The sequence below is a fragment of the Nyctibius grandis genome, chromosome 3, assembly GCF_013368605.1.
Source record: "Nyctibius grandis isolate bNycGra1 chromosome 3, bNycGra1.pri, whole genome shotgun sequence".
Lineage (NCBI taxonomy): Eukaryota > Metazoa > Chordata > Aves > Nyctibiiformes > Nyctibiidae > Nyctibius > Nyctibius grandis.
Window position 1 is genome coordinate 102,916,020 of NC_090660.1, and position 22,953 is coordinate 102,938,972.

The following is a 22,953-nucleotide window of genomic DNA, read 5'->3' on the forward strand; positions in this document are numbered from 1 at the left end:
CCCTCCCACCCTACATTTTGATTTCAACATAAACTGGTATCTCAGGAACTTCAGGAGTCATAGATTAATGATTTATACCATTGGAAAATGATATTCTGGGTGCTCTCCTGTAGCTCTCCTTGAGTTTTGTTTTTTTGGAGCCCTATCCAAAACCCGCTGAAACTAGCGGAAAGAATTTTCCTTCTGACTTCACTGGACTTTGGATTACTTCCCCATAGAGATTTATGAAGTGTGAGGACATGCTTGACAAGGTGAATTTTAGATCTGATATCTCAAGACTCCCCAGGATTAGAGCTTGAGGGCTTAATAGATTTGTTTCCCATCTTTATGGTTTTTAAGATTTTGGATTTGGGTGTTAGCACTGATCTCTGAGTTTAATAGAGCTCTTGGCACAACTCTTAAGAATGAACATACCAAGTTGCAGACCACAAAACAGTGTAATTTTCACTCCCTACATAACCGTAAAATTATTACTGCCCCACCATTATGTTGTAATTCCTAATTTCCAGGTGTTTGTAACTGAGAAGATAAAATCTTGATAACTGACTTTGGATTTACTTTCCACCCTGTAATTGCCTGAAGAAGGGGTGTATGCCCTAGTAATACCTTCAGCTCAGGCTATGGGACTGAGTTCTAACTGGCAGACCTGTTGGAAAAAAGCCCAAATTAAATAAGCACAGTAAGAGTTATTCTTAAAAAAAAAATCAAGGATATCATTCTGCTACTACTGCCTAAAATCCAGATTTGTCTTATTAGCCACTTGGACTTCTGTTTTGATTGTGCATAGAGGTCAGAATGTGCCCAAAATGAAATGCATGATGTGTTGGATGGACTGCTGTGTTCAGTACATGGACTATTGATCGGCTGGGTCAGCTTGAATTTTGTAGAATTCATGATGTTTTTGTAGAATTCGTGGTGTTTTTGATGAGGTAAATCCATCACATTTGCTCCTATTGCAGCATTTAATGCAATTTAAAATGGAAAATTGTTAGTTAGCTTTCACAAACAGCCTTGGCTGCAATATAGTGAACGTGTATTCAAATAAACAGTCTGGTGCAACCCACCTTCTTTTGAAATGGGTAACTAAATGCCACCTCAGGTCTGCAGATAGAAAACAGGTGGAAAATTCAAGGTCAAATTTTTCAAAGCAAGCACAATTCTGCTGCCTTAAACTTGCATCAGTGTTGCGTCTTCTGCCTAAATAATCTGTTGATCTGCCATAAAGGCACTTTCCCACTTTACTTTCCTCTTCAAAAGGCTCTTTTACCAGAAGGGCTCCCAGAAATTCTTCAGTAATAATGGGTGACTGAAGATAAGTGGAGGCTGTTTATATTCACATATGTAAATTGGCTTTTATATGATACAGTGACCCGGAACCAGTAAGACTGTCCAGTTTCTCTGTTTATGTAGTTATGTGATCTTCTTGCCATTACCCTTATCCTCCCTGTCTCCTTTTGTGTGTTTTTCTCACTCATACCTAGCCTTTAAAGACCTACCCAAATATCACAAATCTATTCACAGGCTTAAATATGACAGATACCCACATTCTTATAGGATCAGGGCCTCCGGTCTTAACATCTTTGTGAGAGGCTAAACTGACACGTGTACTCCATCTGGTACAAAAAGCCTCTTCTCATTGTTGCGCTCTACGTAGTAAATTACTCTGCTGAGATGTATAATTGAGCACTGTCAAATATCACATATGCTGTGTAGAAAGTAGTGTTACTGTAAAGCAAGAGTGAGCTCAGAGGCAGGAATTTCGGGGTTGCAATAGCAGCTGAGCTGAAGATTCATAAAATCTGTAAGAGACATCTGCTAGTTTTGATAAACTGGTGATTTACCCTATAGCACACTGTGTGTACCTGTTATTTTTTTTTTCCTTTGTAAGGAGAACTTTAAGGTCACCCTGTTAAATGTTCAGCAGCCATGCTTAAGTCAAGTCATCTGTGTATTCTTCAGCTTCTCCTACATGAGTTGTGATTTCAAAAGCATGAGTCTTACAATCCTGGTCCCATAATACAGAATTTTATAACGTGTCTGCAGATTTTGGGACACACTTTAAAACTACTTGATGTGAGTTACATGCACCGATAACTTCATCAACACCTGCCTGGTTAGTATTTTGTTTTCAACTATTAGTCTTGCCAGGGTTGGGCACAACTTAGTGCATAACGTCTGGCCTGTTTCGAGCACACATATACAGTATGGTCCAATTTTTAGCTCTTTCCTGGGATTTGGTTTTATTACTAAATCAGATAAAATACAAAAACTCCAGCCAAGTTTTCTCAGAGGGGCTTTCCTGGAGTTTTCCTTTGTCCCAGCCTTTTCTATCTCAAAGGAGCAGATGGGGTAGATGCTAAAATGATTTGCCTTCCATGATGAGTTACCATTAGTCATTATATATCTTCTGTGCAGAGTTTGACATTTGTATTCTAGAATAGCTGAACAAGGAAATGATATATTCTCACGTTGTCTTGCTACGTAGAAATTAACAAGGATTTGAAGGAGAAAAACTTTCTCGACACAGTTTTTAGGTACGATGCAGAGTGTGAAGCAGTTAAATATAACCTTATTTTAATAGAAAATTACGAAAGCTAATACATTTTCTCTCTTGATACTTGCTGCCACAGTGACGTCAGGGAGCTGCATGGTTGTTCCCTGCCACCTGACAGGTGCCATGCAGTGTGATAGGGAGCTCTGATACTCAGGGAGGAGAACACGATGCTGTATCACCTTCAGTTCTGCAGGAAGGAGACCTTCTGAGCTGTGAACTTTAGCAGCAGCTAAGGTGCAGAAATGAAATCGGGAAAGTACATCTGTGTGGCAGTAAGGATGATATCATGCCTCAGAGCAGTTTCTGTTCTGCTCATCTTTCAGACAGTTTGCAGGCATTTTCCCTCAATCTGTGAGCCTTTATTATGCAGCTACTTTAGTTGGAATTTGTGCAAAATGATGCAAAATCTCCACCTCTGATGATATGTGTCAAAACACTGTCAGATAGGTTTTATGTGAACAGCAAGTGATTTTTCTGAAGTCTGTTTTCGGAACTATCTTACACTCCTAAATTCCCACTTCTTATTTTTAATGGAAAACATTTTCATTTTTCTACTCAAACCTGCTTAGAATGTAAGCAGTAGAAAAGAAGTGTTAATTATTATTTTTTTTAACCATTTCTTGTACCCCAAAATGGCTACATTATCTTTCCAAATAATAGAGCACTTGGAGGGATATTCACTAAATCTGGTAATATCAGAAAGTTCTAAATGATTGCATGTGTGATTTGTAAGGAAAATATTTTGTGGCCTTAACCCTACATGACCGATGCTCTCCTTACACATAAGGGTCCTGGATCTGCAAAGTGATCTCCTTTTGATTAAGTGAAATGCTTAAGCAAGTTGCTTAAATTAAATTGCATGAGTAGATCCTTTGAAATGAGTGAGGTTGCTGGCACGTTTCACTTCCTTATTGGAGTGTAACCACAGTACAGAACCTTGCAGGACTGAGCCCATAGGAACTAAGTCATGATTACTGCAGGAATTGTAACTTTGCATTTTTTATCTTCTGTAAATTTAAAATCCCACCTTCTGTTGTATTACCCAGTCTTTTTATTCCATGCCAGTATATATATATCAAAGGCTGATTCTGGCACAGAGTATGAGAATTTTGCCTTCACAAAATGAAAGTAAGATCTGTCTTTAATCTCTGTGTATCAATCAGTTTAAATTTCTGATACTCTGTGAAAAGAGCTAATCAGAAGGTATAATCTCTACTCCTGTGACCCTAGCTGCCACTGCTGTATTTGCTGAAGGTTATTTAGTTTCACATTCGATGCAGAAAGGATGACAGATTTCATAGCCCTTTTACAGCAGCTGATAACATGCACTTTGGAATCCTTGATAACTACGGTCTGTACAAACACCCAACAGATGCATGCTTCAGTAGTCATTTTGTAGAAAGTTTTAAGATTTGAGTGACTGACAATATTGCTGGTTATGCCAAACAATTTAAGGACTGAATTTGGCAAATGTAGGAAAGAATTTTTTTTTCATAGGGAACAAATAGTTTTGAGATGCAATAGTAGTGTAGGCAACTTTTTGTCATAGGAAACCAGTCATTGTAATGTAGTTTGGAAAGTAGCAACTCTGCAGTTGCAAAGCTCTTCCTTGCCCTCTCCACTGTGGGGAAAAAAGTCTCAGAGGTTTTGAAAGGAAAAGTACATATCATGATTTAACATTTTGCTAGGACAGATTTATAGTCATTATCAATAAGCAAATATCTTGAAAGGAGAAGATTTTAGATTTAATATTTAGTGTTCAAGTAGATGCCATTATGCCCTGTTAATACGCGTATTTTAAGCCATGCATATGCTGAGAAATAATGATGTAAAATTGTTATTTTAGTTGCAGTTTGGGTAGAAAAAATGAGACTGTGAAAGGAATTATCTTTAAATTCATGAAATAGTCTATCTGGAGATTCCAGGAAAGACCAAAGTCTTTGATTTGCTTTTAGTAGGATAAGAAAACAAGCTGCAACAAGACACTGTGTAGTATAATGCTTGACAAGTTTCATCCAATTAATCCTCACAACATCACACTGAGGTAGGCAAGTTAATTTTATTCCTCACCGTATAACAGAGGTGAAACTTGAGTAAATAGTTGAAGGTGCTTGTGTGGAGCCACATAACTGATTTGCAGATCTGGGTTTCTCTTCACTTGTACCGAACTTCTTAGCTGGTCTGTTTTCATCTTTATACTTAGCTGTGTTGGCAGAGGATCAGCTGAAAAATAGCATTAGTGTATTTTTCTTTGTATTTTTAATATAAAATAATAATTTTAAATCCCTTTACTGACTGATTATGGGAAAACACCTTCAGCACAAAAGCTGAAAATTCTAACTGAAAGTGGGATTGGTGTTATGATGGTTCAGTGGTGCGTGTGGGATATGCACTTTTCATTTATGTAAAATTCCTTATAGACAGCCCTTTGACTAGCAAAGAAGTGAAAGATGGTCTAGCACTTAGGAAGGTCACTTGAAGTTCAGGAGACCTCGGTTTAGTTCTTTGCTTTGCTGCAGTCGTCTTGTATCATATCAAGTCATTTAGGTTCAGAACAAATCACTGGGAATTAGGTGCCTAAAATCTTTGTGGGTCTGAACCTTATACCTATGTCTGAAATTCAGCGATGTATATATTGTGTTTATGGACTGTGTAGGAGAAACTAATGAATGTGGACTGGCTCATAGCCATGCTGCTCTGGGCTAGTACCCTATGGAGCAAAGTAGCCATGTCCACTCTGCACTGCAAAACACTCAGTTGTCCGGCTTCTCTTGTGGCACTAAAACATAATTATTATTTTTTGTGATTTTTTCAGTTCAGACAGCTGGAAATAATAACATAACTGTGTTTTAGTCTGCCAGAGTAATGTTTTCATGGCATGATACTGAGGGAGCAAATTGCAGCCCCCAAGGAGTGACCTGAATATGTGTAGAGGCATTTGTGTGAATGAGATCTGACTTTTGGGTACAGTTAAAGGACTACCCTGAGAGAGAAACTTGGCACGGTTTTGTCCTTTTGGGACTGTCCTGTCTGGATATTTTCTGGAAGGAATTAGTTGGCTTGCTCAGGAGTGAGCTAGCGCACATGTAGTTTTGAAGGATTAGGAGATCAGTGCCTGGGAATGAAATGGAATGAGTTAAAGTGATCATGTCTGACATACAACCCCACTGTTTCACAGAGTTATTGGAAAGAGAAACAAGCTAGAGAAACAAACTAGATAAATGGGATGCTGAAATACTATAGCAATGGGAGCTATACAATACCTAAGATGAATATTCAAATTGCAAAATTACCATCACAGCTAATGTCCTTGCAGTTTGCAAAGAAGGACCAACTCTAGAGTGAATGAAACCAACGGAACATTTCTTTTGCATTCTGGGACAACTTTTCTGGGTCAAAATTTAGCTCATGTTAGCTATGAGACAGCAGGCAGAAGCTTGCATTAACAATAATTCTGTTAGTAGATTAATGAAGAACATCAATTGCCAATGGATCTGGTGGGGGTTTCTTTGATGAAATTATTGCCTTTCTAATGTGATCGATCAAATAAGGAAGTTTCTTGCTTTGGCGTTTAGAGCTGTGATGTGGAATTCATAGTTAAAATGAAAGAGGAATCAACCCACCCCCTCAAACAGCCCTTCTCCATTGTGAGTAACCTGGAGTATAGGAGACCTGGGTTTCAGTCTCAGCGATTTAAAGTCAGAACTTGACCGACTCTAGGCCTACTAGGTGATTGACCTGTAGCTCTGGAATCAGTCTCCATCTCTCTCTGTTCAGTGTGTGTATTTAACTATATGTAAAAATGGAAACAACTGCAGAAGGAAATACTGAGAGACACCGACCCTTTAGCCCTATGGTAAAGGCACTCAGCTGAGGGAGGTATCTAAATCAGAAAGAGCATCAGATGTAGGTCTCTCCTGTTATAAATATCTGCCCTTCCAATCAGTGAATACTTGAGGGTGAACTCTTTTTATCTCTTTCTGTGTCACTCATCTGATCTATATATGTATTTTTAAAAGATCTACATTTTATTCCATTGCAAAAGTCTTTGCAAGATATAATTTTTGCTTTTATATCAGCCTGACTTTCAGATCAGCACTGAGTATATAAAATCTAGAAAGGCAATGGAGTGTTGCATAGAAATAATTTATTATTATTATTATACACTTAGGGATAATTCTTTGGGTAATTTATTGCTACTGTCATGGGATAGTTCTCTCTTAAGTGAACACATTGATGGCTAACAGCATGGCATTTTTACTGTTTGTAAGAACATATAGGTCAGGAAGGGAGCTTCTGGATGCTGATTCCGTTCCCTTGATGTTGCAGTCAATCACATTATCTAATAAAATGCCATCTTAAAATACATTAATTTTTCCCCCTTTACTTCTATTGGAAGAGTGATGAAAAACCTTAGAACCTTGCTCAGATGGTGAGAAATTTTCAGGCAAAGCAAGTCTGTGACCAAGTTTTTGCTCATTTGTGCTTGTGCCAGCACTGCACCCTGGCTTATATAGATGTTCTCCCTCAATGATGTTTAGTTCAATTCAGTCAGTTCCTGTATTTCTTGACTCTATGGTAATCCATTTGTGCAACATGGAAACTTATGAAATCTCAGGTCTTGTGACCATATTTGAACTCATCAGAAATGTTTTATAAACTTCAGATGAGTAAGAAGCACAGAGATAGATGCTAAAGCTTGCCTGTATCTGAAATTCTGAAAACTTCAATAGATGCATTATACCATATGGAAAATTTGCTTTCTGATGATAAAACATGACCAATTTCACTAAGAGTTTTCATTTGCTTCTTTCATGGTGTAATTATACATACTATTTTTCTTGTAAAAATCTGAGTAGTGAAAATGCAAGAACTGCCTCTGCCAGCTCAGTACAATTTTGCTTGCCATTATGTCTTTTGCATGCTATTCAGACAAATTTAAAAGAGGATGGAGGAATTCCATTCTTGTGCCATGAGCTTACAGCTTAAACTTCAAGTGTGATCACAGGAAAACAGGTAAAGAGCAGTCCAAGGAGAAGAAAGCAAAGGAAGAGGAAAGGGAGAGCATCTCAGTCTTACAGTGTTTTGATTGAGATGTTCTCATTTTGAAGTTAGGATATTGGGGAGGAAGGAGGAAAATAAAGCTCAATGAAGCTTTAAACTTAGGGAACTTTATGCAGTTCCTAAGTGCATAAATTTATGCATTTTTTCTATTACTTGAGTGTTTATCTTACTCCTGGAGGGACAGTAGGGTTTTTTTACCCTTCCTATACGTTCATTTTAGTCATCTGTATGTGGGACTTTGTGCCACGAGTATATACAGGGATCAAAGGAAATACTACTTCATGTAGAGCTCTACTCTAAGTAATGCATTTGGACTGAGTGCCAGCACAAAAAGCATTTGAGGAAGAACAGGGAAGTAGATCTGAGATAATGCTAACTAAATAATAATCCATCAGTGCATATCACACTGCATGGTAACTTCAGAGTACTCTAGTTTACAGAAAGGAAAACACTTGGTGTTTTTATGGTTCCTGAAACTATTTGCCATGTAGCTCTCTGACGTGTCTTTCAGAAGAGCTGAAGGTTGAGATACATCTTGGTTTGATACATGTCAGTGTAGCTTCTGAAATCAATGGAATTTCCCTGATTTATACTTGCAGCGTACAGTAACATGCAAACTAGTAATGTGCAGCAAGATTAATAAACATCCTCTAATTCCTTATCAGAAGTTCATGTTCGTTGGCTGCTAACCATAATTTTTTATATCCATATTGTTTCATTTCTCTCTCAAAAGCCGTAGGCACCAATAAACTCGCAGTAAAGCATGACTTCTTTCCAACTTGAATTTTATGCCGTTAAATGTACTGGAGATCTTCTTGACACTACCCCAAGCCTGTTAAATAAGTTGAGCTGAAATGGAAGAAGAAAGCTAGAGAAGTGCTAAGGGACTGCAAACCCCATTTTTTAGGTTTGTGGACCTCAGACTGGATGCCAGAGTCCAGAGTTAAGTGCCTTGGCTCCCACAAGGAGGGTTAGGGCACATCTGTGTGAACAACTTTGTTCAGTGACGAATCTATTCTGTCAGCATAGTGTGCTTTACACCTGTACGTCAATCACAGTATCGCATAAGATGACTAAAAACATGCCAGCTGCAAAGTAACACAAAGGGAATGAATCAGGGCTTTTACTGTGAGACTGAGCACACATGCTTGTATTTTGTAGCTGGAGAGGAAATGGACCATGGTTCTAATCTGTGGATTTGGGAATTTCAGGCACTCAAACGATTAGTGATGTTATCAGGGAGGTGAAGCGGTAATTGTGTGTACTCTCTCTTAGGGGTAACCTAAGATGTTGCTTTCAGTCACCAGTGGCACAAAGTCAAAGAAGTCAGACACCTTCGATGGCATTTACACTTACTCTAAAACAGGCTTGGAGCATTCAGATGTTCTGTCACAACGGAGGAGTGGTTTAAGTTGTCGTCTTTCAGCTGTTACTAGCTCTCATGTGAGACACAGCATCTGACTTTACAAGTGTAGATAGGTTTATCATGTCTTATCATCTCAAATATGGATGTAGATTTGTTGTGTTACCAGACTTGCTGTGAATGATCTCAGGATTAAAGGCAAGTTGCTTAACAGGTATTCCAGCAGGCACCAAAAATACCTCATGAGGGAGAGAAGCAGTTAGTGGAGTGATGGTGAGAGTGGTCATGTTTTATATCATAGCATTGTGTCTACAGCAGTTGCCCAGGAAGTGATGCGAATAAATTTACAAATAAGCATGTAAGAAAAATCACTTACAGGGAAGATGTCACTTTTGGCTCCTCTCTGGATCCTCCAAATGCCCCTGATCAGATTACTGGAGGCTGGACAAGAATACCAGGAAAACATCGCTGTAGGCTTTCCCTGCCTCGTGCCCTCTCTAGGGATTTGCTGTTATTCATCATCAGAGTAAGACTGACGGATGGGATGGACCTCACGTCTGACATCACTCAGTTGCTCATAGGCTTTGAAGCAACCCCTTGGCTGTGAGCTAGTCCATAGAGGGCACTCTTTGACCCTTCAGTTGGAGCAAAATCTGCACCATGTGCAGCTGGAAATGGAAGGGGGCTAGGAAGGGTGCGAAGAGGGTGCATGACTGTGTGCTCCAGTAGTTAACTCACTCAGCAAGGAATGGGAAACTGGGTTCCCTACATCTCCATCACCACTTTCTATTCTTCCACTTGGGTGGAGCTGTGCCTACTTTCAAGAGCCAAAGAGGTCGCAGGACAAACAATGTATTCCTTGTTACTCAGCCTGGGGCAGCTCTGGGCAACTACAGAAGTCAGAACTTCAGATCCTTGGAGAAGCTGGGAGGGACTTACCAGAGTTAGATGCCTTCAGGGTTAGGAGGCCACTGAACAGGATTTTTCATCATTTTGGACTGTAGTTTGCTTCAGTTCTTTGGATCTGGCCCAGGCTTAAGTATTCTCCCTCATTCCCAGTTTGAAAGTTTATGGGTCAACCCAAGACTTAATGAAATCAAAAGAAGTCTTTCCAGGAAGGCTGTTCATCAGGATCTATCTATAAACTTCCAGTATAACCTAAGTGGCTAGTTTATAATCAGATAGGAACATGAGGAAAAAAAGCCCTGCTTATCACAGCATGGAAGACAACTTCATGCAGAAAAGCTAGAGTTTTCTTTGAGGGGAAAAAATGTAAAAGCTTCCTGATTGCTTTATCAGCCTCTACAGTAAAAATAGTAATTACTGCAATTTAAGACTAATGAAGAAATCACTGTATTAAAATGTGAACAAAAAAGTTTAACAAGCAAACATATGTAATCATTTGGCAGCTGTGTTGTGAGTGTGGGCAAAGTAAGCTATTCACCCTACCTTTGCTGCAGCATCCATTGCTTTGGGGGTTTTGTTGTTTTGTTGTTTTTTTTTTTCCTACAACCCAGATTAAATTCTCCCTTCCTGTTGTCCAGCAGAGTTTTGTTATGCCATGTCAGATGTCTACATAGTTGGGCACTCATATTCCTCAAGTCCCTGCTCACCTAAGAAGGCACGGCTGTGCAGATAGCTCCATTGAAATCACGCCTGCATATAGGTGTTGTCACATCACAGCTATGTCATGGACAGATATTCTCCAGATCTGTCGTACTCTCTTTACCACTTCTCTCATTTTACCCAACTGCTCCCCAGCCTGAATCAGCATCCTTGCTCATTTTTTTGCAGCTGCTTTCCCTTTTCACATGATACCACAACCTCCTTCCTCCCTTCAGTGCTCCTCTCCGGCTTTCCTCCCTGCCAGCTCCTCCTTAGTGTCACAGAACATGTTACCCATGATTGACGTACTTAGTTTCACTAGGGAGGCCTTCATGTCTGTCTTGTTTTGTCCTGAAAAATATACACGTAACTTCATTATCTTGATAAAGTGTTTGGTTCATTTACACTTGCTTTTGACTGCACGGTTACTGATATGCCAGTATGCTTCCAGGTCAGTTGTGGCCACAGCACAGGCCATAATTTAGAGGACAGTAGTGGCTGTTGACCACTAGCAGTACAGCTGGCGGAGTGCTAGCTGTTAGCTTTACATTTTTTTTTAGAGTTGGAAAATCTAGTAGCTGAGTGAGTCATCAAACCCAATGTAGCAAAATTCAGTTGTAAATGAAAGAGGAACATTTCCATATTCTTCATTTGGCATAATTCCTGTGCCTAATGGCTGTGTATATACCATAAACATTGTGAAGGAGCAACCATGGAAACACTTGTTTTCTTGCATTGCTAAATTTACTCTGGGTTGAATATTAACACAGCGCCTGGCATTACTTTAAAAGCAAAAATAGCTAAAGCGTGACTCACTATGAGTCATTTACTGCTAGTCCTGCTATACTGCCTAGAGCTTGACATTGAACAAGTTGGCAGCCTGCATTGCTACATTTTTTTCTAGGAACTTTGAACACATTTCATTCTTGTGAATTCTCTTGTGCAACGATATTAAACACAGCAGTGTGTTTATTTTGCTTCCAAAGTCGAATGAATCAGAAAATGGTGAAACAAAGACTATTTTTCTTGGAGATTCTGGAAGAGCTGTATTCTGAGAATTATTTTTTAGCTGCAATAGCAAAATGATTGCATGGATGTTAAAAGTTAATTACATTTTATCCAGATTATGTAAGATATACTTTAAACATTTTAAAATCTCTTTTTTTTTTTTTAAATTTATTTGCATTTTCCGCAAAGGCGTACGTGGAATCAGAAAGCTAAGCCTTGCAGGTTGAGAACATTTTCTCTCTGGCTGGCAAAGGTTTTATGATGGGAAGGCAGTCAGCTCTCAAGGGGCAGACAAAACGAGGCAACTGTATTCCTATTGGCCTCTGTATTTAAAAGGCACACCCTAAATATGGTGCTTGGTATCTGACAGTGAGGAGCTTGCTGGCTGACTGTGGGAATGCCTATAAAAGATCAGCTGATTTCAGTCAGATGGGAAGGGGTAATGAGAGAGGGCTGAAACCAAAAGCAACTTGCTGAAGCAACCATGTGACGATATCCTGAAATACACTGGCAGGGCCAAATATCACTCTTCAGTATGCTAAAATTTTGGTTCCAGCTAAATGTCATTTCTAACTAAATGCCACTTCTTAGAACAATAGATAATGAAATATTTTAATATTTTCCATTATTTTTTCTACTTAAAAAACATACTACTATGATAATTGAAGAAAAAACACATGCTATCAGCATACAATCTTCTGCATGTGTTTAAAGGAGGTACCATAAATCAAATGAAAATACTAATAATGTAAGTTCAAAACATCTGCAAAAGTAAAATCCCACATACCTGGGCACAGTTAAAAAGCTTGCTGTGTATCTCTTCCTTTAACTACAGATGACGGAAATAGAGACTGTACAGTACATTCATCTGTACATTTAATAATACATGCTCTTGCAGGATCTTTATAAGCTAAAGCATTTTCTCTATCTAATCTGTTAGAACACCAACTTCAAAAATTTCTCTTGAAGTGATTTCCCTGTTAAAAAATCTCATTTTGATGACTCAAGAAAGAAATAAGAATGATTAATTAAGCTTAACAGTGGCATCCTATGCATTGTCCTGATGTGCACTATTCTACATTATTTCAACACAGATTTGTGAATAGAAGTACAGACATAACTGCACTGAAGAGACTTCTTCTCTTTAAAACTTAAAATTGTTCAGTAAACTTAACTAAAATAAGGCTAAAGTGATTTTTCTTTAAGTTTTTCTGACAAACAATCATACTAAAAAATTATATCATGTTATTTTCCTAAACCTAGAAGAAAAAAAATGATTGTGTTATATCAAACAGTGTAAAGTGGGACAGGGTTTTGTTTTTTTTTCTGTGTTACCTCTTTGTCAGTGACCCCCAAATCACTGTTATTAAAATGTTTTCAGTAGTTACTCATGGTATATGCTCTTTAGCAATCTCTTCATAGCTACTGAATAGGCTGTACCTCAGCCACACCTCCAGACATGTCATGCAGAATATAGACATGAGAATTTATATTAGGAGTATGACTGTGCCTTTTAAAAGACAGCTCTGTGTAGGAGGTTTTTCTGCTCTGAGGATCATCAGAAAGACTGGAGCTGCCTAAGGCATGATATCTCTTGGGCATCTCTGTACACGTCGTGTAAGTAATGCCTCTATTAAGCTATAGCAAATTAGTCCCCTCACATATGCATGTGTTTCTGTGTATGCGTTCATACATATTGACACAGAGAGTATGGGCAGGGCAGCGACGTGAAGTCTTTCTCTTTAGGACTTAGCAGAAGACCATGTGCTAAGCTCTAGATTAAGCATGCGGGAGCACGATAGTCTAGCACTGAATGTGAACTTCATAACAAAGTATTAACTGTTTTCCATAAATACATGAGAAATACTCTGTTGAACTGAAACCAACATCCTATTACATGTGCATCCTAAAATGACAGATGAAAACTCTCAGTTCTCAAATCACTTTCTGTTCCAGTTATGAATCCAAGATGATTTTCTTTAATATTTTCATATGATAGAACAAACAGAACACATTACGCAAAGCTGTAAGTCATGCACAGTGCTGAAAGAATTCATATCCACTTAACCACTACAGGCTGTGAGGATGTCCATCTTGTTGCATTCTTCTCCTGGGTCTTGAAGTGTGTTTGAGGTACAGTATAGGAACCAATGTCTGTGAGTTGTCAATAGAAGAGTGATAGGTATTTTGGACTAACAAATTGTGTTCTGTGGATATACTGAGTTTCAGCACTGCTTTCAACAGCAGAATGGAGGCTTTTTTTTCCCATCCTTGAAATTGACTTTATCAGATACATCTAACCTGAGGAACTCTTTTTCATACATAATGGATGGGATGCTTAGGATGTAATTCCTTATTCCCCATGAGCTGTGAATAATATAGTTATTACTAAGCAAATTTGCCATTAAATGTAGTACTTGCACAGCATGAGCTACAGATGGCCAGAAAAAACTGTACTTTGTCTGTTGCACTATTTTTTATGCGATTGTGCCCTTATAAAACCAACCTTACTGACTAAGGTTGTCCTGTGAGCCTTTAATCTTAAAAATAGCCCTTTTCACTGCAGTTTGTCTGAGGCTGATTCACAAGCATAGTCACAGAAGATCCAGTAGCATCATTGGACTGACTATTAATCACTGTCACCTTTTGAGAAGCAGAGACTGAATATTAAATTGCTCATTTCTAAACAGCTGCAGAATTATTTTCTTTTTCAAAAGCCATTAGTCTAGCAGATTTCACTGCTTCTGGTTTTTGTTTTTTCCACACTTAAAATCTATGGCAAGGCTTTTATACTTATGGTGGCAGGTGTTTTTGTGAAGTATTAGTGGACAAATTTGCCCTGAGGTTAACTGCAGACCAGAAACTGCAAACAGATGTTTGCAATTGAAAAGATCTTCCAAGTCATGAGAGTCCTTAGTGTTGGGGAAGTCAAGTCATCAAAGACGATGGGAGTGAAGAGACATGCTTTTTGCTAAGCAAGTTAGAAACTCCTACTTTGAGGCATAACTAGCTTGTATATTTCAGGTCAACTGTGCCAGCTGAGAAATTTCAGATACTGAAAGTTAACTTTTGGCATCAACACTGCACATTACAAAGTTAATTTCCTAAATGCACGTTTAGGAATCTAAATCTGGAGCCATCTTTTCAGTTTATATATAAACTTGGAGTATCTTTAGCTCCCTGATTAAGAAATTTGATTATCATCTTTATTATGTTGCTCTCGGTATGTCAGGGAAAGTCTGCAGCTCAGGATGGGTGTCTACAGACATGTGCAGACATATTGAGTTCCTCTGCCTGCGTTGTCTCTACATCTAGCCAGTTCAGCGCCATGCAAATGTGGCTATACAAATTCTGAATCAGCACTAGTGTCCATCAGTTCACCCAAGGGAATGGGCGAAGGAGCCCTGTTTACACCTACCTATGTAGATGTGCCCTCAGATTCTCCAAAATTCCAGAGAATGACGATTGTAATTAGAACAATGTGCTCATACTTCTGCTTTTGTAGATGTCTCTACATGTGGGTTAATTTTCTTTTACTGCTTGTTCCTCCTGAGCAGAGGTCAAGCCTCTGCTTGAGACATCAGCATGATTAATATTACACTGGATATCTAGCACAGCATCGTTACTGTATTTTTTTAAGCAGGTAAAAATAGGTAGCAAGAACTGAGAAGCCTTTAATAGGCTGGGAACCTGATGACATACCTTCTCTTTAAAGAGGAACACACAAAAAAAGAAAAAAATTCCGTATGTAGGATGTATGAAGCTTATTCCAAAATTGCTTGAATAGAGTTGTTTAAAGAAAAAGATCATGTTTGCACTTCAGGTATTGTTTTAGACCTTAGTAAAATACTACAGAATGTGAATCAGTCGATGGTTATCTGTGATGAGCAGGTAAACAAAAGATTTATTTCCCAATGGGTTTTTCATATGATGGTGACAAACTCCATTGCACAACAATGGTCACATTCCAAAGCTGCAACCAGGTTCTGGAGGGCTTAATTTCACAACTGCTTACTGTGTCCTATTGCATTACAGTGACCTTTCAATAAAGAAGGGAGATTGCTGGTTTGTTTTTTTGTTTTTTGACTTAAAAACTGAATGAGGATATAGTGCAGTGCCCTGCTTCTACATAGCAAATTTTGTCCTTGACATTTTAAATTATGTCCTTTAGTAAAATATTCAGAAGTTTTTGTGTTTTCTACCTTTTAATTAATCTTATAATGTGTAGATCTACTTAAGGTTTGCATTTATGTTGGCAATACAGTTAACTGTAAAAAAAAGTAATTTCTGATATTGAGACTGACATTAAAAGTATGTTTTCCTGGTGTAGCAACTTACATATCATCCTTATGACATATCAACACAACAAAAGTATTTATTGTTTAGTTTATATGTGGTTTCTTTTTTCAAGGTGAATTCACAAAGCCCTGATTTCTAAAAATTATTTGGTTGAAAAAAATAGCTACAAAGCAAAAATAAAATCATGTTAACATGATAGGATATAAGAAGCATATAAAAAGTCACCTAATATTAGTTAGTTCTTGGCTGTTACAATTTATTTTGTGCTCATGACATTCCCTACATAGTGACTTATTTTGGAGTTTGAATTTTAATAACATGAAGCACTCTGCTACACGTACACTTCATAGTGTGAAGCAGTTGTGTAATCTTCAAAATAACTTCAGTGAAAAATTACTCTGAAGCTGATAAATGAAGACCATATCCAACAACCTGAGAGAGCAAGCTGAAGAGGCCAGACCTGCAGTGAAAAATATTTTACTCTTGGTCCTGGGAAGGCAAGGCAGAGAGAAGCCAACAAACACGAGCCATAACTGGGAAAGAGCAGCTAGTTAGATAGTTTCTTTCAACAGTTGGGTCTTGGATCATCTGTGTCTCAGACCTCAGCAGGCATTTAGTGAATAGTATATAGATTTTGAAGTTTGAGTAAATGCCTATTGAAGATAACCGAATAGTAAACTCTTAAGCCCATTCTCAGTTACAGACTTGCCCATCATCCCCATTGTTTATGTTGGGTGTGTGCTCAGGTGCAGACTTAGGTCTGACTCTGGGAGATGCTCTCAATGAGGAAAGCTTGAGGCTGCTAGCCTGACCCCAGGCTGTCAATCATGTGGTCTGAACTGATCAGGTACAAGTAGATTTAAGCACCTAACAACCGCAACATGCCAGCAGATCACATAACGTCTGCTGTTTGTAGTCATCGTTTGGATGCTTTGAGCCTGAGCTACAGCTGTGCTGGCAGCATGGTACCAGCCATGACACCTACAATACTTTGCTTTCAAACAGCTGTTGACTTTACGGTATAGACAGAGGCCAGGAATTACCTTTGAAATTCAGTGAGAATTAAATTGAATGTATAACAGTAGCTTGAAAGTGGTCTGTATTGTTAGTACCAATAGATGTCTTCAGAAGAATCCACAGCTGTAATGAGATTCCTAGCAGAGAGAAAAGGTCACTTCCATAGTGAAAGTCTCCCCCTCCACCCCGATTTCCACAGCAGAAGGAAGCTTTCTGTGGTGCCAGCGAGTCTGAAAGCAGTGTAAGCAATTACCAGGAAAGAGCTTGAAAATTTCATTGCAAGAAGCTGGACTGCTTAGGAGTGGAGACGCTTGAGATTGTTCAGCCTGCTTAGCTCCACCACCAGCAAGGTCATGTATGCTAATTACAGCTCCTTAACCTCCTTAGAAGCAGTTGCATAAAAGCACAGAACATCTCCATGTTGAAACGTAAGGCGCTGCAGCATTCCCTGGCTTCTCTACGTTGGCGTTCTCAGACCATCTGCACAATCCATTGACCTGCCTGGATGATGCACAGAAAGGTGTGTCTGTGAGCCAGCCTCTCAGTGGCTGCGGGTACAGGAATGGGAAAGTTTCTCATTAGGATGTGTGGCTGAGTAATACAACCCCTGATACTATCTCTTTGGGTCAGTCAGCCTTTGAGAGTGGATCATGGAAACTGCCGTGTGGTATTTAGCCAGAGCTCTGTAGTGCAGGTCTGATCCAAGTATAGAGAATAGAAAAGGATTTTTTATGTAAAATATCATTTCAGTTTTACCTACCTACTCTGGTGTGTTTTTCATGCTGTCTTCATTATAACAACAAGAAATAATGGCACTTGATCTATAATAGGCAACGTAATGAATTCTGATTGTTCAGTATTGCTTGGAGGGGGAAGGAGAGATCAACATGATATTTAAATTAAGTCTTTGTAAATACAAAAGTCTCATCATAGATAATGACTGTCACATTTTTTCCAGGAATTATAGTTAAAGGATGTTTTTCACCTGTTTTTCAATGCATTTTTCCAGGTGGTTCATGGAACAGATTGTTTAAGATTTAAAATAGAAAAGTAGTCTTTAGGCAAAAAAATGCTTTACAATACTGTCTGTAAAATAAACAGCCAAAGACTTGAACAAAAGATCTAACTTGAAATAATGCATTCTGTTCTGCTTTGTTTCTAGGCAGTTCTCTTTAAATTGATGGTAGTGTTGTAACACCAAAACGCAATTCCCTTATAGAAATTAATTCATAAACAATAATTAAATAATAAGGGATGTTTCATACATATAGCACGAGAGTTTAATCTGGAAAACCTTGCATATTGCATGGACTAAGTCTTATGAGACACTACAGGAAATATGTGCCACAGCAAGCACTTCACACCATCATAATATATGCCTAGATTTTATGCAGGTCATCAGCATTGAGGCAAATGTCATCCCTACTCAATAGTGTACTTTTTCCAAAAGTTCCATACACGTTTGGATTAATATTTGGTTTCAAGATTATTTCACAGAATCACAGAATCACAGAATGTTAGGGATTGGAAAAGTGAAAATGAATATTTACGTGAAACCTGATGACTGTAAACATGGAAAAGAGATGTTAGTGCACTTTTCTTTGAGAAATTGCATCTTCTAACTGGTTAGGCATTGCGTGCGGGGATCCTTTTGTAACCATTGACACTGACAATGTCATTTCCCCAAATGCTGTTGTAACCATTGACATTGACAGTCTTTTAACTTCTCTGTTAGCTTTTCTTTAAGAGCTGAACTGGAAGCTATTTGACTGCTGTGTCTCCAAAATCTAGCAATAAGTTCGGTTTTCTGCTGAGGTTTGAGAGTAAATATACAAATGGCTTGCTGTTTCTGGATGAGATGTTTGAATTTTACATTCAGAAATAAGTCTTTGAAGCACACACCAGAGGAAATACTGATGTACTTGAAGTGGTGTTAGAAACGCATGTATTGAGTTTGAACATACTATCAACTAATTCAAAGTCTGTCCAGGAACACTGAAGAATGCAAACTATACGAGCTAGGCCTGTACCCATGGCCACTGTCGGACTTGACCCAGCACCATTATTCTTAAAACTTGTGTTTGTGATCTTTCATAGTTTATCAGTGTGGTCAATTAAGCAGGAATTTTCCCCTTTACTAATGTTTTTAAGATACCCTGTACATGTTATGTACTGTGTATACATTCACTTCCTTAACTGTGCCCTCTGCCTACTCCTGTCAAACAATGTGTCAACCATGGCGATTTCACTGATTTGAGCCCTATCTCACACTCCTTCCTCTCAGTGTCTGTATCTCACTTCTTTGCTCTACAACCCTGCATTCTTCCCTTTTCTGGTCAACAGCTGATGGATGTGTTCTGAAGTTTTGCTCTCACAGTGGCAGTGCTATCTAGCCAGATCCCCTGCTTAAGAAGATCTTACTAGAAGGTCCTTTCCTTGAGAAACAGCTTGGCACCAGAGCCCACTCCAGACGTTCAGTGTGGTGTGTCCTCACTGAGGGTCTAGATATCCACTGCCCTTGTGGTGTGTCACCAGGTACATGGAGGGCCATGCATCAGCGTTGAGTTACATTGAGAGATCTCTAATGACAAGTCCTATAACCTTGCTCATAAATCCTGCTTGCTGTTGAAGTAAGAAGAACAGGAGGAGCATTCTGGGTGATTTCTGCTAATTCAACTGATAATCCAGCAAGGCTTTTTAACTTTTCTGTTTGAAGCCTACAGTAAAAGCTGTTTAATGTGCAGTCTAGCTTGTGTAAATAAATCAAACTGCTTTGTTAGTGTATTGTGACTGCATTGGTTTAGGAAAAAAAACCACAGTGGATTCAAAATACCTGCTTTAAAAGTTAGGAAAATAAACCACAAAAATTGCCTTTGCTGCTGCTGTTTTTATTAATCTTGTATTCTTGATTTATTTCTGTGAACTGATTTTCCTGGAAACAGATTTTGTGTTAAATCCTCTTGCTCACCACTACTTATGATTTTTTTGTTTTGAGTAAGCCGTATTCTGATGAGTATTAGCTGTTCAGAGATTGCGTGGTGAGGCTGCCCAGCACGAGGCACATGTACGAGCATAGTTCCTTTTATTTCTCAAGGCCTTAGATGTCCTTGCCAGTGCTTCACTGTAACTAAGTTTCCCTTCATTTTCATTTCCTTCATTTCTATTATTTTCAAGAGTAGTCTTATTTTTCTACTTTCAGTTTTACACAGTTATTTTTCATCCTTCATCAGTATTTTTGTTTTGGGATGCTACAAATGCAGGCGCGGCTGTGACAGCTGCGAATTTCCCCCAGATTTTGCCTTAAGTACAGAAAATCTCCTGCTATCAGTACCTTTTGTAAAGCTGTGGTTATCTGTTGCTTGCTACAGGGTAATGGTTGCAGTCATATTTTGCAGCCACTCAGGATATCCACCCATAATGTGAGCAAGTAGTCTTGACTTTCTTTTTAAAAGCTGGCTTATCTGTACAGAATTTTGCAATACTGAGGCCTCAAGTTCAGTGAGCTGTTTTTCCTGTCCTAGTATAAACTGAAAATGACTTACATTTCCAGAAAGAAGAGACCATGTAATTGTGTAAAAGACTGTATTTACAGAAAATGTCATGGAACGTGGAAAATACTATATTCAGTAGATATCTTGCAATGCTGTAATAACTGGTTTTGCTAAACCTGAATTTCATGACTATTTAATCCATAGTCCCTGCTCGCATAATGGAGTGATTTATCAGAATGAATTGAAAATGAAACCTCAAGCTCTTCACTTCAGAATTGAAGGGCACAAATCTAGATACATTGAATAAGTTCTGAATCTACAGATTTAGAAGGTTTGAAGCTGAATTGTGTATGACCATTCTATTGCAACTGTTTAAAACAGCAATTGCTAGAGTAGGTGAAAGCAGTAGTTCATGAAAAGCAGTTCATGTATTCTGGTTTCCTGTCCTGAGAGAGACAGATGTACTGTTTTGGAAGAAAGGATAGAAACCCAAGCAAGGATCATTATGTCTAAGGAAAAAAAAAATTTTCTTGGCTTCCTCATTTAGAAAGGCTCATGTATAACCCTGAAGAAATACGTTTTCAGTTCTTTTAAATCACTCTCTTGGTGTTCACATTTCCCATAAAGACGTCTTAATTTTGCTGCAAATGATCTGAGTGCGTTCTAAGAACTACAAAGCAACAATGCCAACAAGTTGAAGTTGTACCCTTTCAACTAAAATAGTGTAACTGGAAATAGCAGTTCCCAGTCCATTGTAAATGAGAAGTAAAACCAGTTAGCTTAAACCACCATGAAGGTGACTTTTAAAGAGTGTTCTGACTGTGTGAGCAAAACCTAAACAAGCACAATATACCTTTCTGACCATTTAGCCCTTTCTGTCTGTGACCTGTTGTCTCACTACATCCTTGAGACCTGCCTTTGCTGCTGGTCTCAGTCTTCCACTTCTCCTTGGGTATCTTTATCCTTTCTTTCATGACACCTTACTAAGCACAGGAGAACCTCCAAGACAAAGTCCTGTCCTCTTCCAAGTGTCTCTTCAAAACTGCTCTGCTGTTCTGCGTAGAGAGAACTCTAATCTAATTACGGGTGGGCAGATGGCATGTTGTGATTGTTCTTCCTCATTCGCTGCAAATCCTGTGCATCCTATTATTTGTTACCCCATCTTTGCTACCACCTCCAGACCAACCCACTCGTTTGTCTCCTCCACCTGGTTTGTCTTGCCTTTTAGGTTGCACACTTCAGAGCAGAGATTGTCATATTACCTAGCATCATGCTGCTCTGACCACGCTGGCATTCAGGTGCCACTGCAATATAGATAATATATAATGGTAATACTTCCGCAGAGATGGAAGAAGTGTTTTATATAAAAAGAGTCTCATTTCTCTTCCAAGATGCACAACATGCAAATATTTTGTGGGCTTAACTATGAGCAGAAGCTTATATCATATACATCTAAATAGAGCTGCTTTGGCAGACTCCCTGTGACAAGAGCCAGCATTCTATGAATGTAATTTAATCAATGAACTGTATTTAAACCACTGAAATTTATTCAGTCTAAACAAATCCAGACTCTTTCATGACAAACGTTTAATCCTTCAAGATTGCATAACCAGGGGATTTAGGGATTAGTTAGCTTTGAAAATAGGTCATGGAAAACATCTACATTTGGTTAAAAGCTAATCAGGCGAGGAAATAAGTAAAATAGTATAAAAGCTTTAGAAAAAGTCTTTTGCAAAATGAGTTTTATGTAATGGTACAAAGAATGTTTTCTATTTATGTAAGAGATGCAGAGCCTCATCCCCCCCTTCATTTACACTGCTAGAATACGAGGGAAACTCCATTAAACAAGGGCTGCAAGTGTTAGGAGATGTGTGTTTTGTTTCTCTTGTGTCCAATGCTTTGGAATAACTTCATATAATCTTATAAAAACTTCAAAATTACTATTAAGAGCAGTGATTCGCAAGGATGGACACTTACCAAAAGTTGCAGTGAAAATAGGGTTGTAATCCTAGAAGTGGCGTTATGAAAGAGAAGCTTAGGAATCACTGCAGCGGGGCTGTTGACCTAAATCTAATAATCTCCCCAACCACTGAACTCTGAATTCCTTTTTTCAACTACTATTCAACTTTTCTTCCTCACTTCACCTCTTTTCCTCTCTGAAACAGGCTGGCTGCTTTCTAGGGCTGTCTGGCATCATGTCAGAGGTTGTACTGTCTTATCGTCTGGGTTTGTAAAGGTTTTGTTCTGTCAAGTTATTGGAGAAATTACTTCCAAAATGCCCTACAAGCTGGTGCTCAAAGCTTAATCGAAGTCTTTGTGATGCATAGAGAGATGCTGTCTCTGAGATGCGCTGCGTATAAGTCTGTGTAACTTTGTGCTTTTGAGTGCTGTAAGAAGGAAAAAGCAGAGAAGTATCTTCAAAACTGCAGCACAGCTCACAATGCAAAGTGTGCTCCTATGAACAGGGATCATGGACTAAATTCTTTCACTGCGTGAAATTTCTGTCTAAGAAAGACAGTGAATACTTTGCGGTTTAACATCAGCAAACCTAA

At 38.6% G+C, this 22,953-nt stretch overlaps 1 protein-coding gene across 4 annotated transcripts in view; it reads left to right on the plus strand.

Moving 5' to 3' along the window:
* NSMCE2 (NSE2 (MMS21) homolog, SMC5-SMC6 complex SUMO ligase) overlaps window positions 1–22,953 on the plus strand; it is a 132,699-nt gene that overhangs the window by 63,624 nt on the left and 46,122 nt on the right. The window lies entirely within an intron of this gene.